We start from the raw sequence: 18,828 nt of genomic DNA, 5'->3' as shown, positions 1-18,828 counted from the left end.
GTTTACATTTTGAATTTTAAAATTCATTGGAAATAATTAAATTAGAGTAATTAATTTAAAATTAAAATTAACACTTTATGCAATTATGATATACTGTTTATTTTTTCATTTAAACATTTTTTAATGTTTTTATTCATTTTTTGAGACAGAGAGAGACAGGTCGTGAGCAGGGAGGGACAGAGAGAGGAGACACAGAATCCAAAGCCGGCTCTAGGCTCCAAGCTCTCAGCACAGAACCCAATATGGGGCTTAAACCCATGGAACTGCAAGATCATGACCTGAGCTGAAGTTGGTCACTTAATCAACTGAACCACCTAGGAGCCCCTTAATTTTTTTTACTGTTTATTTATTTTTGAGAGAGAGACAGAGTATGAGCGGGGGAAGGGCAGAGAGAGAATGGGAGACACAGAATCTGAGGCAGGCTCCAGGCTCTGAGCTGTCAGCACAGAGCCCTTCACAGGGCTCTAACTCAGGAACCTTGAGATCATGACTTGAGCCAAAGTTGGATGCTTAACCCACTGAGCCCCCCAGGTACCTCTGATACACTATTTAAAACTGTTTTACAGTGAGACATTTCCAGAAGATTATAAGGTCAAACACTGAGACCATTTTAAAGATTTTATTGTGCATTTCTAATTTTCTTTCCTGTTATACTTAATTCATATATATTTTAGTGATCCATTTCCTCAATTTCTGGTCTGCTCTCTGTAATATTCTGGGAAACTGCCATCTTTCAAAACAGTGTATCAAAAGACTAGAAAATTAAGAAGCTAAATGGAAGTAAAAAGTTGTGTTTTTGTCATAAAAAAACAATTAGATGCTTCACAGACATAACTATTTTCTGACTTATTTCTAGCAGAGGTGGTATAGCTGTCACTATGAATTTGATTCTCTGTTGTCAGATTACCAGACTTAAAATCCCAAGCATACAAATAGCTAGTCATGAAACTTCAGGCAAATTAATTTCTCTTATCATTTCCTTGCTTCATCTATTGAAAACAGGGATTGTTAGAGGATGAATTATGTCTTCCCCAAATTCATATGTTGAAATCCTAACTCCCAATTACAGTAGGTTAGTGCGACTCTATTAGGGGACAGGGTCTTTAAACAGGTAATTAAAGTTAAATGAGGTCATTAGGGTGGGCATTAATCCAATCTAACTGCTTTCCCATGTACGAGATTAGGATACAGGGGGAGAAGAAAGACCAAATGAAGACACAGAAAGAAACACAGAGGCTTCAGAAAGACATCAACCTTGGCCAACACTATGATCATAGACTTCTAATCTCTAGAACTATAAAGAAATACATCCTGCTGTTTACTCTACCCAGTCTATGGTACTTTGTTATGGCACGTCTAGAAAACTAATACAGGGATCATAGTCTATCTAACTTATTTTATTTTTATAATGATTCAATAACATACCTATGAACTCCATAAAATACTATTTGGCATATATTAAGAACTTGCTAAACTGTTTCATTTTCCTTTTTTATTTTCATTTTTTCATTTTTCATTTTATTTTTTAGAAAGAGAGAGAGAGAATGGGAACAGAGGAGAGGCAGAGAGAGAGAGGAAGACACAGAATCTGCAGCAGGCTCCCGGCTCTGAGCTGTCAGCACAAAGTCCAGTGGAGGACTCGAACCCATGAACTGTGAGATGAGCTGAGACAAAGTCATACACTTAGCTGACTGAGCCACCCAGGCACCCCTGTAATTCATTTTTCAATGAGATTCTTATGGATTTAAAAATACAAGCTCATAGAAGGTAGACAACAGGTATAAAAGTACATTTCAGACTATGGGTTCTTGGCAAAGTGTGTTATGAACTGCCTATCATTGCTATAGAACCACTGACTACAGTTAACATGAAATAATTTTATTCTCTTCTTGAGTTCTAACATGGTGCTAGACACTGCAACATTCACGCTCAAAGAAAGATCTGACTTAAAGCTCGTAACGAGAAGATGAGTTATGAAATATTACTATTTTTCATTTATACATGAGAAAAAAATACTTAAAACATTCCAATAATCTGGCCAAATTCCCACAGGAAGACTTTGAGAGTCAAGATTCAGGTCTAGTTGTACTGAGTCTGAAGATAGTGATTAAGGTGTATTGTAAACACATTCAGTATTATTAAGGCTTGTGTTTTTTCTGGACCACCACTATAAATTGGAAAATATGAGTAATATAATATAACCTTTTTTGATTCTAAATTGCTATGATCCACTGATCTCAGATTCTAATATCTTTAAATTATGCAAGACTGAAAAATAATTTCTCAACTGTTCTTTGAGAAAAAAGACTCTAGAAATTAAAGAATTAACATCAGACAATGCTGATGGTGAATATGTTTTACATATATTTACTGACAAAAATTTATTTCCAAAAGATCCACAGAATAATTTGTATATTTATACCTATCAACAGACACATTTTTTTCTTCATAAAGTCACCAGAGTTGGAAGAGTATAAAATTTAATAAGATATTGACAAAGGCTGACCTTTTGATGACTTAAGTCTCCAATATTTGCATCCTTTTCTTGATATAAACAGATGAACATATAAAAATAAAAATGTATCTGTAAAGTAGGTTTCTTACGATATATTTAACATACATTTAGTGCAAGAGAAAGGTATCAGCAAATTTGACTTTCACTTTCACAAATTCATTAGCTGAGGTTTTTAAGAAAAACATTGGACAATTAAGTATATTTTTTTAAAAAAAGAAAATTCTGACACCTTCCATTTTCTAAAATAAAGAAAAATAAGATTCTTAAATCACAAATCTAGTACCCTTGCATCTCCCAATAAAAATGATTTTTCTATTTCTTACTATTAATCTTTCAACCTACTGTTCAAAACAAAAATTATTCTTCCATCTTGTCATGAATCTGTCAAAGGCTCTGCTTCCAACAAAATTGACTTCTCTAATTTATGTTTCTTTCCCTGAATCTCTCAAGCCTGTGTTCCCAATTTATAAAATAAAAAATCTTATTCTGTATTTTTGGTGTCTTTGGGTCACAAAAAAATTGCATTTTCATTGTGGTTGAAGTTTCTTTCTGTGAAAATATTTGTAACTAAATAAAATATTTATAGTGAATATATTTACATATATGTTCTATGCATAGAAAAGTTAAAATGTTTTCTTTAATAGAGTATTTGAACCTGTGATCATTTGAAGACACATAAATGACTTTATTCTTAAAGCATTTAAATATATTAAAAATCATAAAATGGGATATACTTCATGGCTTGTTTTATTATCATATATTCCATAAGTGCTACTTCTATTTTACCATGATATATACATGATCTAAATCATCTGTAAAGTTTCATCATTGATTACATTTATTTTTCTATTGAGGAAAAATCTGTGGTTGCAGTGAAGAAGGGAGACATATTGTCTTTTAAATGGATACTAAGTGGCAAACACAATATTTGGTACAATATATCCATCCAGTCAGACCTTTTTTATTACATGCATTAAATGAATAAATACAATTCTAAATATCTGCATAAGAATCATATTTGTTTAGTGTCTTAGAAAACATTTTCTTTCATGTTTTTAAAAAAGTTCCACTTAGTTAACATACAGCATAATATTAGTTTCAGGTGTATAATATCGTAATTCCACACTTGCATGCATCACCCAGTGCTCACAATGCTCATCACAAGTTCCCTCCTAGTCCCCATCATCTGTTTAACTCATACCCTCATTCCTCTCCCTTCTGGTAACCATCAGTCTGTTCTCTACTGTTAAGAGTGTATTTCTTACTTTGGCTCTTTTTTTCCATTTACTCATTTGTTTTGTTTCTTAAATTTCATATATGAGTGAAATCATATGGGTGGTATGTGTCTTTCTCTGCCAAATTTTGCTTGGCACAATACTCTCTAGCTCCATCCATGTGACTGTGAATGGCAAGATTAGATTCTTTTTAATGGCTGAGTAATATTCCATTACACACACGCGCACACACATACACACACACACACATTATATATTCTTTATCCAGTCTTCAGTTGATGGACACTGGGCTGTTTCCATAATTTGGCTATTATAAATAATTCTACTATAAAAATCAGCATGCATGTATCATTTTGAGCTAGTATTTTTTGGTATTCATTGGGTAATCTAGAAGTGCAACTGCTGGATTATAGGGTACTTCTATTTTTAACTTTTCGAGGAAACTCCATACTGTTTTCAAAAGTAGCTATACTAGGTTGCATTCCCAGCAACAGTTCAAGAGGCTTCCCCTTGAATATAAATAAATATTCAAATAGACATATTTGAAAAATGTCTATTCATGTCTTCTGCCCATTTCTTAACTAGATTATTTCTTTTTTGGGTGTTGAGTTTGATAAGTTCTTTATAGATTTTGGATACTAACCTTTTATCAGATATGTCACTTGCAAATATCCTCCCATTTATTGATCATTACCTTCACTGTGCAGAAGACTTTTATCTTGATGAGGTCCCAATGGTTCATTTTTGCATCTGTTTCCCTTGACTCTAGAGATGTGTCTCCTAAGAAGTTACTATGGCTGATGTCAAAGAGGGTGCTATCTGTGTTCTCCTCTAGGATTTTGATGGTTTCTTACCTCATGTTAAAGTCTTTAATCCATTTTGAATTTACTTTTGTGTATGCTGTAAGTTTCATTCCTTTCAAAGGAAAGTTTCATTCCTTTGTGTGTTGCTGTCCAGTTCTCTCAGCACCCTCTGTTAAAGAGATTGTCTTTCTCCCATTGGATATTCTTTCTTGCTTTGTCAAAGATAAGTTGACCATATACTTGTGGGTTCATATCTGGGTTTTCTATTATGTTCCATTGATCTAAGTGCCTGTTTTTGTGCCAGTGCCATGCTGTTTTGACTAATAATTTGAAGTCTGGAATTTTGATGCCTCCAGCTTTGCTTTTCTTTTTCAAGCTATTTGGGGTCTTTTGTGCTCTATACAAATTAAGATTATTTGTTCTAGCTCTTCTGAAAAACTCTGTTGATATTTTAATAGAGATTGCATTAAATGTGTAGATTGCTTTGGGTAGTATCGACATTTTAACAGTATTTGTTCTTCTAATCTCTTATGATACAATTTGAATCAATCATGTAACAAACATTTAATTGTATAACCACTGGAAGCTACGTTAAAACAATATAAAAGACTGAAAAAAAAGCTAGATTGGTCATGACTTACAGAATATGTCTCATCAGAGTTGGCAATAGAAATATTTGCTTTATTCAACAGACATCACGACCTCTTTACCCTCAAAAGTGACAAGTGGTTGACTCATTGTTATACTGAAAGAAAATTGTTCTCATATGAACAATGTGATTTTCCTATATATTTCTCCATAAAACAAAAGAGAGAAAGAAAAACCATTGTTTCACTCAAAAACCTCATAATATTAGCGACAATTAATTCTCCTATTAAGACTTATCTGGTAGATATACCTGCGGGCATGTCCATTGACATCTTGCAAATATAGTGCAACATAAAATATTTATATGTATTTGTTTGTTAATCTTTTTCAGGGCCAGACCTTATATCATAGAGATAGGAAGAGAGTGAGATGGGGAAAAAATTGTAATTTATTCTTTTTTTTGTTTTTCTTTTGTTTTTTTGGGTGTAATTTATCCTTGATGGGCAAATAATTCACTGGCAGAGACGATGGAAATACAATCATTCGGTACAATAGCTACTACCAAATTTTAAAGAGTTGTGTCTAAAAATAAGTTAATTCAGATACTGTTGATACCAAGATCTAGAAACTAAATGAATGATGTACATATTGTAAGGCATATGCAGTTATATTATATTATTTTAAATTAATCACAGCTATACCAGTGTTAAAGCAGTCATTTAAGGGAGTGGCCAAAAGTGATGAAATGTCTTAGAGAAAGTTTGGTAACAGTAAATGTCAAAACTGAGGTTAAATTATCAGCTTTGTGATACCAAAATATTATATATTTCATTGACAACTTTCAGTATTTATAACAAAGAGGTTTCCTTTTCAGCCTGGAGTAATTTCTACAGTTTTCAGGAAACTAAAAAGAAAAGCTNCCAAAAAAAAAAAAAAAAAAAGAAGTTATTTTCTCTTCAACACTGGCATGATAAAAGAAATTTTAGGAGAATTTCAATATTGCCCATCTATAAAAAAGAGCCACTGTATCTCAAAGATAATTACTGGTGATAATTTGATATATTAAGATTTCCTTCCTTTTTTTTCTAGTTAATATTATATTGTATTTCTCCTAACATTAAGTATTCTCACAAGCAATTTTAACAGCTGCAAATATATTACAGGTGGCCCTTAAACAATGCAGGAGTTTGAGGTGCTGACCCACCATGCAGTCAAAAATCAACATATACATTTTGACTCTCCAAATACTTAACTCTGAATAGCCCACTGTTGGCTAGAGGCCTTACCAATAATATGGATTATTAACACCTATTTTGTATGTTATATGTATTTTATGTGTAATCTTACAAAAAGTAAGCTAGAGAAAAGAAAATATTATTAAGAAAATCAGAAGTACAAGGAAAACATTTACAGTACTGTACTTAGTTATTTAAAAAAAATCTGCAGATAATTGTCCCTGCACAGTCCAAATGTATGTTGTTTAAGGGTCAACTGTATATGAAAAATCATGTAAAAATGAAAACTTTTAAACATTATAACTCACATATTTAAAGGTAGTAGATACTTTTTTAAAGGAAGTATATTTTTATTTTAGACAATTGAATGATTTTGTCATTGGCTTCGTTAGCAAAATATAGAAAAATGTTCTTATTGTTTTGCAACTTAAATAATAGATTTTAGAATTGTATGTTTGTATTTTATTTAATGAAATATTATAAAGCTACATACTAGTTGTAGCATTTTATTTATATATCCTACTTAATTTTCAGAGTCATGGTGGTCAATTTTAGTACATTAATAAAATTGATAGGCTAATTTTTATTCAAAATAACATTACTACCTTGTATGAAATAGCCACATTTTAAAAATTATATTTCTTGGAATTTTTAGTTGAGATAAAATGCATTAAAACTTTTGAATGAAAATCCAGTAGGAAGGATTCACAAATAAAGATATAAGTATTAGATACGCTAACAAACCATTCAGTACCTCTAAAAGTTACAGAAAAATATTATGATCATAAGCAGAAATGCATAACCATGCTAATATGAAAACTAGTGGGATTTTTCAGCCTAGTAAAAAGAGCTTAAATAGAAAGCATAGATTATGGTGGGAAAAATGATTCAAAAGTTACCAGTAAAACAATAAACGCAAATGGATGAAGTTCTGATAAAAGTTTTAAAACTGAGGGGCACCTGGGTGGCTCAGTCGTTGGTATTGAGAGACACAGCATGAGCATGGAAGGAGAAGAGAGGGGGAGACACAGAATCTGAAACAGGCTCCAGGCTCTGAGCTGTCAGCACAGAGCCCAACCCAAGGCTTGAACTCACAAACCATGAGATCATGACCTGAGCTGATGTCATATGCTTAACCGACTAAGGCACCCAGGCACCCTGTGTGTCATTTCCAATGAAAGAATAAATCTAAGGGTACCTGGGTGGCTCGGTTAAGGGTCCAGCTTCGGCTCAGGTCGCGATCTCACGGTTCGTGTGTTCAAGCCCCGTGTCAGGCTCTGTGCTGACAGCTAGCTCAGAGCCTGGAGCCTGTTTCAGATTCTATGCCTCCCTCTCTCTCTGACCCTCCCCTGTTCATGCTCTCTATCTCTCTCTCTCAGAAATAAATTAAACATTTAAAAAATTGTAAAAAAATAAAATAAAATAAAATAAAACTGAATGTACAATTCAGTTATATGCTGCTTACAGAAGAAATATCTAAACCATAGGAAACATAAGACTTTAAAAATAATTTATAAGTTTATACCAAGCAAGGTCAAAATAATTAAATATAAGTAAGGGTGTATTATATCAATAAATCTGTATCTGTGAAAAAAATTGTTAGAGCAAAAGACTGGCCCCTAAATTATAACAAAATACTAAAAGTTCACCAAACAGAAAAAAAAAATTGTTCCTAACTAAAAGTATGGAAATTAATAATCAACACAGTTTCAAAGAGAAATTGTCAAAATCCACAGTGATAGTGTGAGGTTTTCACAAACCATTATCTTTCCTAGGTGATTCATAGTGTGCTTGTTTGATGGAAGTGGTCATAGTTAAGTAATTTAATCTATGTATTTACTGAATTGTAAAGCTTTGATATGGGATTTAATAAAAGCCATTAAGAAATCTAGTGACAGAAAAAGTAGTAAGAATAGAACCAAATAGAAGACAACAAGCAGAATATACTGAATACTCATTGAATTTACATCCAAAAGGGACAAAGTACACATTATTTTTCTGTAAGATTTTATTTTTAAGTAATCTATATACTTTTATCAAATACTAAACAGAGTGCTCTGAAGAGATTTTGCAGATGTAAGGTGCTAAATCAGTTGGATCTAAAATAATGGGGATTATCTGGGTGGCCATAACTGAATCACAGCAATTCTTTAAAATCAGAGATTGAAAACACTGGAAGGCATTCTAAGCAGGACTTTTGGCTCCACGATGAGGAAACCACATGATGAGAAATGCAGGAAGCTTCTAAGAGTCGAAGGTTGCCCCCAAATTGACGAACTAGCAAAGAAATAGGGACCTCAGTTATCCAACCCAAGAAACTAAATTCAGCTAACAACCTGAATGAATTTGGAAATGCTTCTGCCTCAGATCCTCAAGGTAAAACATCAGCCTCCTCAAAATCTTGATTTTAGTATCATAAGGTCTTGGGCAGGGAATCCAGTTGAGCCAGCCCAGACTTACGAGCTATCAGACTACAGCATAATAAATGGGTGTTCTTTTAAGCTACCAAATTGATGGTAATTTGTCATGCATCAAAAGAGAACTAACACAGCACCAAAACAAATAAAAATATTTAGAAATGTAAAAGTATTGTCCACTATCACTTATGAATGTACATGCAAAAATCTCAAATAAACCAATAACAAAGTTGATTCAGCAAATTAAAAAACGTTTATGACCCAAAGATTTACTTAAAGAATATGTGGATAATAATGCAATTAAATTCACTTCTGGAAATATTCATGTGTGCAGGGGAAGAAAAAAGAATTAAAGGGAAAGAAGGAGATTATGTGTTTTTTTTTGGGATATTGACACATATATTCAGTAATCTCTGTGTTTTGAGACACTGACTTTGAAAATCAGTCTGTTTAGTGAAGTTGGCTTCAAATACAAAATGAAGTGGTGATAAAACCAATTGACAATTTGACTGTTGGTTTTAATATAACCTGACAGTTCCAGATAAGCTCACTTCTCATCGCTTCCCTCCAAGAAGACCGTTTTTCTTTTTTGCACTCTAAACATGGCCACCTTGCTTCTAGTTTGTTCTGTGCTGTCATATATTTCACATACTCGTAAATGACAAGAATTTTTTCTTTAGATGTTTGTTTATTTTTGAGAGAGATATAGGATGAATAGGGGAGGGGCAAAGAGACAGAGAGACAGAGAGAGTTGAGACACAGAACCCAAAGCAGCCTCCAGGCTCTGAATTGTCACCAGGAAGCCCGATGTGGGGCTCAAACTCACAGCTAGGAGATCAAGACCTCAGCTGAAGTTGGACACCCAACCGACTGAGCCACTCAGGCACCCCTGACAAGAATTTTCCTAGTTGCAACGATGTTCCCCCATCACACAGTCAAGATCATTTAGTATCTATTTTTGTTGTTATTTCACAGTGTGCAGTGTTTCCTCCCACTACTGCATTTCTAAAATCTTCCCATTGACTTGACATTGTCTTATTTCCCTCCACTACTAGATGGAAAGCTCTTTGAAGAGAAGCTGGACCTTTTTTGCTTCCATTCTGCAACACCTTGCAAAGCATACAGCTCACAAGTAATGTTGGATAACATATATTGATAGAAATAAAGAATTGTAATTGTTTCTTGGAACAGTAATAAAAATTAAATGCATAAATATACAGCAGTGCTTAGGAAAGAGTGCATTCAACTTATGGCTTTTGCTATTATAATTTATTTTGGTTGTTGTTTTCCTAAAATTTTCACTTCTCTTTATTTTCAAAGCATGACAGATACGTTCTGTGTGGATACTGAAGATGAAGTGGAAGGGAAGGAGGCACACGCAGAAATGACTGAAGGACCCATTTTTCTTGGTGGGTGCTGCAGAACTAAAATTGGATTTTCATCCCTTCTTGCTCATTTTAGTAGGTCTTTTGTGCAGGAGACAGCAAGCCGGTCTGGTAACTCCTACAGGTTATAGTATAATATCTCACAGAGGAAATTATCTTTGTCTTACAAGACTCGATAATTGGGACATGACATGTCTCCTGAGACACGACATGGCGATCTAGGCATCCTTGTGATGATCAGAGCACTTCCTAATCTAGCTGACTTCTTGGTACACCTGTAAACCATTCCCAAAATATAAATTCTGCCAGATTGTGAAGCTCTAATTCAAGCTTGCCAAACAAAAATGGTTCCTCTGTTGTGTAGAAAATTTTCAAATGCCTGAGGCTAAAGCTGTAAATAGATCACTTTCCTTATTGACTAGCTTGATGGAGATTCTACAAATGTATGTTGGCTTTAAAAGAACATGCAGGATTCCTCTTTATCACAGTACTCTTTATTGCTTTGATTTTATCATAAATGGTTAAGACAAAATATTTTGCATCCCAGTTAAGAAGCCCCTGAAAGCAAATGCAGGAGAGTGCAAATTATGTATTATATGCATCTCAAAATGGAAAATCATTTGTTTAAATAAAATCAAACCAGGATCACTAATTGGTGCATCTTTACCCCCTAAAGCTGTGTGAAATGACTGCTGTGCATGTATATAATAATTAAAGTGTGTTGACAACAATTTAGTTGGTATCCACTGAAATTATTGAGCACTATTCAAACTAGAAATCAAAATGAAATCAGTCAGACATAGTATTATATGTCATTATAATTTTCAGTATCTGGATAAAAAGCAATTGTTAATATATGTGTATTTCCATCTTCAGACTTAACAAGGGTACAGATGATGGCTTCTTGTGTTTTTTTTTCAGCTTTTCTTTTTTAATAGATGAATGGCATGGTGATGTAACTCAACATTCCTGCGGTCTTTTGTGCCAAACTGATAATATTAGAGATATTCAGGTTGACAGTAATATAGCTCTTCTCATTTCTAATCATGCCAGTTGCTTCTTGAGTCATAGTCTAAGTACTAGACAAGAATGTGGTTCGACAAAAAAGCCCTTTGCAAAAATCATATGTGTGTGTGCCTAATCTTCTAATTTTTCACTTTTTCTTGTCATTTGGGGGGAAAATATTGTTTTCTCCAGAAAAAAAAAAAAAACCTGGCTGAGAATCAGTGTTACTCCCAGCCAACATGCAACTTTAGTCTGTGTCTAAAGTTTTGCTTTGGCCCATAAAGTACTTAAATCTAAACTTAGATAGAAACCAGAGAACTATGAAAATAGTTTGAGAGTTAATATTTGAAATACTTATTGCATGCTTAGTGCTATGCATACTATTAGAGCTACTAAATATTTGCGAAATGAGAACATTAATTATTAAGTTCTTCCTTCACCTTAATATGGGGAACCTTGAGAGATTCATACATGTTTAGTGCTGTAAATTTGGTATATGTTACATGGCAAAGAATGTGTTATGAAAGAAACAAAATGAAGTATGTGTCAATCATATAGCTTATATTGTGGAAATAGGAGTTCCGGACTTGTGTGTGTGTGTGTGTGTGTGTGTTTGTGCGTGCGTGTGTATATTGTGTTCCAGTATGTGCTCGAGAGACCAAATAGAATGATACATCACTTTTGTGAAATTGACTCTTTAGTGGAGCAAATAGATAAATACACCAATAATTGCAATGTGATATGAGCCTTAAGGTGTTATATACAGCAACCCAGGGAGATGGAAAAAGCAAACATAAATGTAACACGAAGAGTCATTCAGGACAGGCATTCTGGAACAGTTGATCCAAACCCTGAATAGTTTGGCATAATAGAATGGCATAAAAATAAGGTATGAATACTTTACGCTAAGAAAATCATAGAAGCAAAATATTAGCATTAACCACGATGAGGTTAGTGATCATAAGAAATTATAGTTAGCCATACATAAACCTAATTGAGAACTTATTATATTAGGATTCTTTATGCCTTGTTACATTATTAATCTTCACATTGTAGTTATGTGGTAGGGTCCCCTCCCTAAGGAAAAGAAAAAAGAAAAAGAAAAAAACCAACCTCAAGGCCACCTAGCTATACACTTATGTGACATCCCTCATGACCTTGTAACATGAAACCGCCTAGTCAGACTATGTGTTTGTGTGTCATTATATATGGTAGACAAAGAAGTAAAAAAATATATATATAAAACTATGCCATGTGGCGTTTGGGGTTCAGTTCTTTGGGAACGAACCCAATTGATCCAGTGCAGGCACGAATAAAGTTGCTTCCTAGAAAGCAAAGCCTCGGTGTCATGCCTCTCTGTGCAAGAATCCTGCTGCTGTTACTGTTAAAATCATCTTCATTTTACCGTGTGGGAAGACAGAAGCAAAGAAAGGCTCATAAATTGCACAAAAATACACAGATAATAAGTTGTGAAGCCAGAATTTGAACTCAAAAACTCTAGAAATACTGTAGTTTACGAGGTAGATATTAAGCAAGTATATACTATACTGTTCTGGAAATGTATCTTTAAAATATTTTTTTTTACTTTGGTAAAAAACATAAAATAAAATTGACCATTCTCATCATTTTAATGTGTACACTTGAATGGAATTTAGTATTTTCACAACGTCGCATAACCATCACCAGTATCTAGTTGGATAACATTTTCATCACCCCCAAAAGAAACTGTATCCATGAAGCAGTCATTCTCATATCCCCCTTTTTCTTCTTTCCTTTGCCTGTGCTTTGGACCATATATGTTTATATATTCATATATATTTTTAGGTTTATTGATTTATTTAGAGGAGAGGGAGAGCACGCAAACAGGGGAAGGACACAGAGAGAGAGGGAGAGAGAGAATCCCAAGCAGGCTTCACAATCTAGTCTTTGGTTCACTTTCCAATGAGTTGTTTGGCTCATTCTTACCAAGATAGATGTGTTGCAACAAATTTATCAAGTTTTGTTTGCCTGCAGTGCCCTTGTTTCATTCTTGGTTTTGGGCATATTTGATTTTTGTGCAAGTCTAGATAAAAGTCATTTGAAGTTAATACTTTCAGATATTATTCCTTTGATGTTCACTGATAGTACTGATGGAAGTACTCAGACCTATGTTTGTTCCTTTTGAAGATCATATATATGGGTTTGCTAATTTACTTAAGATATTTTCTTTATTGTTGGTATTTTGCAGTTTCATTATAATGACTCTGGGTATGGAATTATATTCATTTGTTCTGCATAAGATTCATGTAGTTTCCAGAATCCAAGCAGTTTTATCTTAAATCAATTCTGAAATGCTCTTATCCAGTATATCTTTATATCTATCTTCTTCATCTCAGTAGATAAAGCTAAAATCTCTTATTTTACTACCCAATCTCTCAATTTCCCTTTTATTTTTCTACATCCATTTCTCCATAGTGAATTCTGAGGAGTTCTGTCAAGATCTATGTTCCATTTCATTCCTTCTTTCTCGTCGTGTCTGTTCTGGCTATCTCATTCTTTTTCCATTCCTAAAATGTTTTATTTTGTTATTTTCAAGTCAGATTTTGTGTTTTCCACAAAATCTTTTTGTGGAAGCATTCTTTTTCCATTCCTAAAATGTTTTATTTTGTTATTTTCAAGTCAGATTTTGTGTTTTGATAGCCTCTTTTCTTTCACCTACTTTGAACAACCCCTTTTATTATTATACATAGCATTCACACTTTTTAACACTTTACATCTCCTTCTGATTATCTGTGTATATTCTGTTAACTCTTGCACACAATAACCTGTTTCTTTGGTTATTTTATTTTCTGAGAGATAGCCCATACCTTTTGTACATTGTTTTTCAGAACTCTTTGGGGCACCTGGGTGGCTCAGTAGGTTAAATTTCCGACTTCGGAACTACGAGGTCATGATCTCATAGCTCCTGGGTTGGAGCTCTGCATCAGGCTCTGTGCTGACAGCTCAGAGCCCGGAGCCTGCTTCGGATTCTGCGTCTCATTCTCTCTCTCTCTCCCTCCCCTGCTGTGTTCTGTCTCTCTCTGTCCCAGAAAAATAAATAAACGTTTAAAAAAAGAAAAGAAAAAGAAATCTTTGAAGGACTATGATTAACACCTCTTGCTATAATGAGGGCTATGTTTATTTCTACAAGGAATCTGGAGTATTGAGAGTACTCCAAAGTTCTACACAAATTTTGTGCTTTAGGTTTCGGGTTCTGTAGGTAATATGTTTTTGGTCTCAAATCTGCTTCAGACCAGACTAAAGATTTCATCAAAGAAAATTTTCTGTACCATGCCTCCTCATTTGTCAAGTTTAATTACTGTCTCCTTGTATTGGGGAGTTCTCCCAGTTTGGTATTTTATTGAATATTCACATTCTAGAGTCATGGCTTTATTTTGAAAAGCTGTTGGTCTGGTTTTTACCTTGCCATTCTTAGGATTTTTCTTTTGTTTTGTTTTTCTTTACACTGGTTGGATTAGCTCTCAACTAAAACCTCCTATAATTTGAATATTTCCTCAGGGTAAGTGTAACATTTTTGTGAGCTTTTCTCTTTGAAGTTTTGGTTTCTTCCAGATAACTATTTTTTTAAATTTAAAATTGTGTTAATTTTTTAAACTTTCTGCCCAACTAAACTATACAACTTCAAGATTTTTAAAAAAAGTTATTCAGTATTTTGAGGTATTTTCAGAATAGTCAGTGCATCATATTGCCAGAAATAGAAGTCCTGTCATATTTCTTCATTTTAATTAGCATTTGAGAGATAAAATAGAAAAAAAAATGTAGGAGGAGAATTAGTACTAATCTTGAGGTAAATTCTTTAAAAAAATTTTTAAAACATTTATTCATTTTTGAGAGAGAGACAGAGTGAAAGCGGAGGAGGGACAGAGAGAGAGGGAGACACAGAATCTGAAGCAGGCTCCAGGCTTTGAGCTGTCAGCACAGAGCCCAACGCAGGGCTCAAACCCACGAGCAGTGAGATCATGACCTGAGCCAAAGTCGGATGCCTAACCGACTGAGCCACCCAGGCACCTGGTAAATCCTTACCAGGTTTTCAACATCTCAGATTTCATATTTTTTCTGGGTAACATTAATGGTATTGATTTATTGTGTAATCAGCAAATTTATATAATTAAATACATTTGAAATAAATTCATAGTTAAAAAGACATGCCTTTTCAATTATTGAAAAGGAATAATTTCCAGATAATCTCCAGATGTTTTTGCTGACTTCAGTCCCTAGGGGATTTGTCCATCCCTATCTTTGCCTAACAGTGCAGACGGTTCCTAATATCTACTATTCTCTGTTTCATGGCTCCTACGCAGATTCTCCTTCTGCCACCACTTTCAATTTATGACTCATTCAGGTTTATCCTTTTTAATTTGGCTGCTCCCCAAGTAATTGCGTTTTGGAGTACATACTTCTCACCTGCTCAAAAATTCTTAAGAAAAATATGCTTTACTTTCTCACCTTAGCTCTGACTTGATAGAAAACTCAATTTTCCTAGTTCCTCAAAACACAAGTCACTCTGACTCTTTCGAGGATAAGGTATTCAAATTATGTATTTATTTAATATGGCTAATTGGAATGAGAAGCAATTGCAGTGAGCACTCTAGTTTATTATTTGACTCACGTTGAACTCGCAAGGTATGAATCCCTCTTCTTGCATTAACTAATTAACTGTGTAACCTTGAACAAGTGAGTTTCTGCATCTGAAAATTCAGAATAACAATAGTCTTCAATGATAAAATTGTGTTGATATTTAATGAGAAAAAATTAGGGTTTATAGGTGTTTTGCATCAATAAGTATATACTTAAACATTAACATACACACATATATGTATGAAAACATAAGTTTAGCATGTATAAGTTATATTGGAAATATGGTTCTGAACATATATTATTTATAGAAATACATATTTTGCAAAATCTATAGTAGAATATAAATAGACAAATATAGATATAATATGGATTATATTAAAAATGCCATTTTAGGGGCATCTGGGTGGCTCCATCAGCTAATCATCTAACTTCAGCTTAGGTTATGATCTTATAGTTCATGAGCTCGAGACCCTCATCAGGCTCTGTGCTGACAGCTCAGAGCCTGCTTCTGATTCTGGGTCTCCCTCTCTGCACCTCCCCTGCTTGCTCTCTGTTTTCCTCTCTCTCAAAAATAATAACCATTAAAGAAAACGGTACAAATGATATTTTAGATATTAGAGAAGAAAGCAAAATAAAGATATTTACATGGAATTTTCAATTTGTTTAGATCATCTGATAATAATTTAACCTGTCTGTAATATATCTATATCTATCTACCTATCTATCTATCATCTATCTCTATATCTCTATACCTATATATATATATATACTTTGTTCCTTTCTCTTCACCATTATCTTTATTTATAATTTAATAAAGCCACTATTAAGTAATTAAGTAACTCCAATTCCCACCAATAACTGCCAAAATAACATAAGTGTGTATTAATTGTATTTTATTATCTGATTTCCCATGAATCTGACTATAAATCTCCTAAGGGAGATAGCAACAAAGTTACCCTGCATCTAGCTCAGTATCTGGAACATAGTAGATATTTAATAATTATTTGCATGGAAACTATTTAATTTTGACTCCTCAAACCTAAGTGTCTCAAAAGAAATAATCTCACCATAATGTAAATTAGATAACTGGTAGACAGAGCCAGTTATTGTAGCAAAAAAACAACCAAACAATTAAAAATATCTTCTCCCCAAGAGATAATTTTTAATATTCTATCATTGTAACACCCAAAGCAATAGAAAAATCAATTACTGTGTTATTTCCTTGATTATTTAAAGGAAAACTAACGGAAGAAAGAGAACTCATTGCATATGTAAATTTTTCTGAGCACTTCTGTAACACTAGGTACTCCAGAAAATAGGAGTTAAAGTCCAGGAATGACATGTGAAATCACGATCATATGACAATTATCTCCACACTTTTCCTACAGCAGCCCCCTTTCTTGAACATCTTTCAGGGTAAAGAGAAGTTTTATTTCTGGAGGCATGGAATCAAAAAGTCTCTATAATCAAGAAGAGTAGGCAGACAGGTAACCACTGTGCAGGAAATCATTTTTCATTAGAAGCTTGCATATTGCACTTTGAGATAACCGCTTCACTTCCCTTAGCTAAGTGGAGAATGCATTTTATTGGGTGTGTAACATGATATACTCACAGACTCTGAAGAGAGGCCACAGAGATAAAGATTACCACAGGTTGCTACTTGGGATACATTAATGGGGAAAAAATGAAATGACCACTCAGTGCTTGATTACCTTACATCAATGAATCTCTAACTTCTGCTTACATCAGAACCACACCTACAGCATTTGTTATAGACACATTGCCAGGCATGTGAAGGATCTAATAGATATGGACACAATTAGGAGGAAAAAATAACAAATGAATAATCAACTCTAGAAAGAAAATAAAACCTATATTTAACAGGTAATATAACGTATGTCTTATTCAACATTTTAATATAGAGTAATTAAGCATTGCATATATTCTTAAACAAAATGCAATCAGTTAAAAAATTTAATGCTTTTTTATTTAAAACATTTTAGAGGCGTCTGGGTGGCTCAGTCAGTTAAGCGTCCGACTTCGCCTCAGGTCATGATACCCCAGTCTGTGGGTTCAAGCCTCACATCGGGCTCTGTGCTGACAGTTCGAAGCCTGGAGTCTGCTTTAGATTCTGTATCTCCCTCTCTCTCTGACCCTCCCTTGTTCACACTGTCTCTCTCTCTCTCTCTCTCTCTCAGAAATAAACAAAACATTAATTTTTTTTTAATTTTAATGTTTTTTTTGAGAGAGACACACAGTTGGAGCAGGGTAGGGGCAGAGAGAGAGACACAGAATCTGAAGCAGGCTCCAGGCTCTGAGCTGTCAGCGCAAAGCCCGACATGGGGCTTTACCTCATGAACCAGGAGATCATGACTTGAGCCAAAGTCGGGCACTTAACCGACTGAACCATCCAGGCACCCCAATGTTTATTTATTTTTCAGGAAGAGAGAGACAGAGCATTAGCAGAGAAGGGGCAGAGAGAGAGAAACACAGACTCCAAAGCAGTCTCCAAGCTCTGAGCTGTCAACACAGAGCCTAATGAGGGGCTCTAACTTGTGAACTGCAAGATCATGACCTGAGCTGAAGTCGTATGCTTAACCAACTGAGCCACCCAGAAGCCCCCAAAAATGCAGTTAGGTTTGATGAAATACCAAGATGGTTGTGGAAAAAAACTCTAAAAACCTTATTTTCCATAACAGAAAACAAATCATAGTATCTAAAATTAACAAGATAGCATATACAGTATGTTATTTAGAAACATGCATTTTAAAAGCCATAAGGAAAAATGAGAAATTGTTGAATAAGAAAGTTGTTGGATTATAGGGATAGGTTGGTAAGAGGTGAAAGGCACCCTGTGAATTTGGGTATATTCTTTATATTTCTGCTTGACTTATAACTATGTATATGCATGTTTTTATTAAAATAAATTAATTTTAACATACACAATTTAAAAACAGTGTTTGAGATTTAATTTCTATCATGATCGGCCATATTATTTTCTTTATGTAAAATTTAATACTCTAATATT

This window comes from Crocuta crocuta, unplaced genomic scaffold (assembly GCF_008692635.1).
Source record: "Crocuta crocuta isolate KB4526 unplaced genomic scaffold, BGI_CrCroc_1.0 scaffold57, whole genome shotgun sequence".
NCBI lineage: Eukaryota > Metazoa > Chordata > Mammalia > Carnivora > Hyaenidae > Crocuta > Crocuta crocuta.
The sequence above is the reverse complement of the archived record's forward strand: the minus strand, read 5'-3'. Positions refer to the sequence as shown.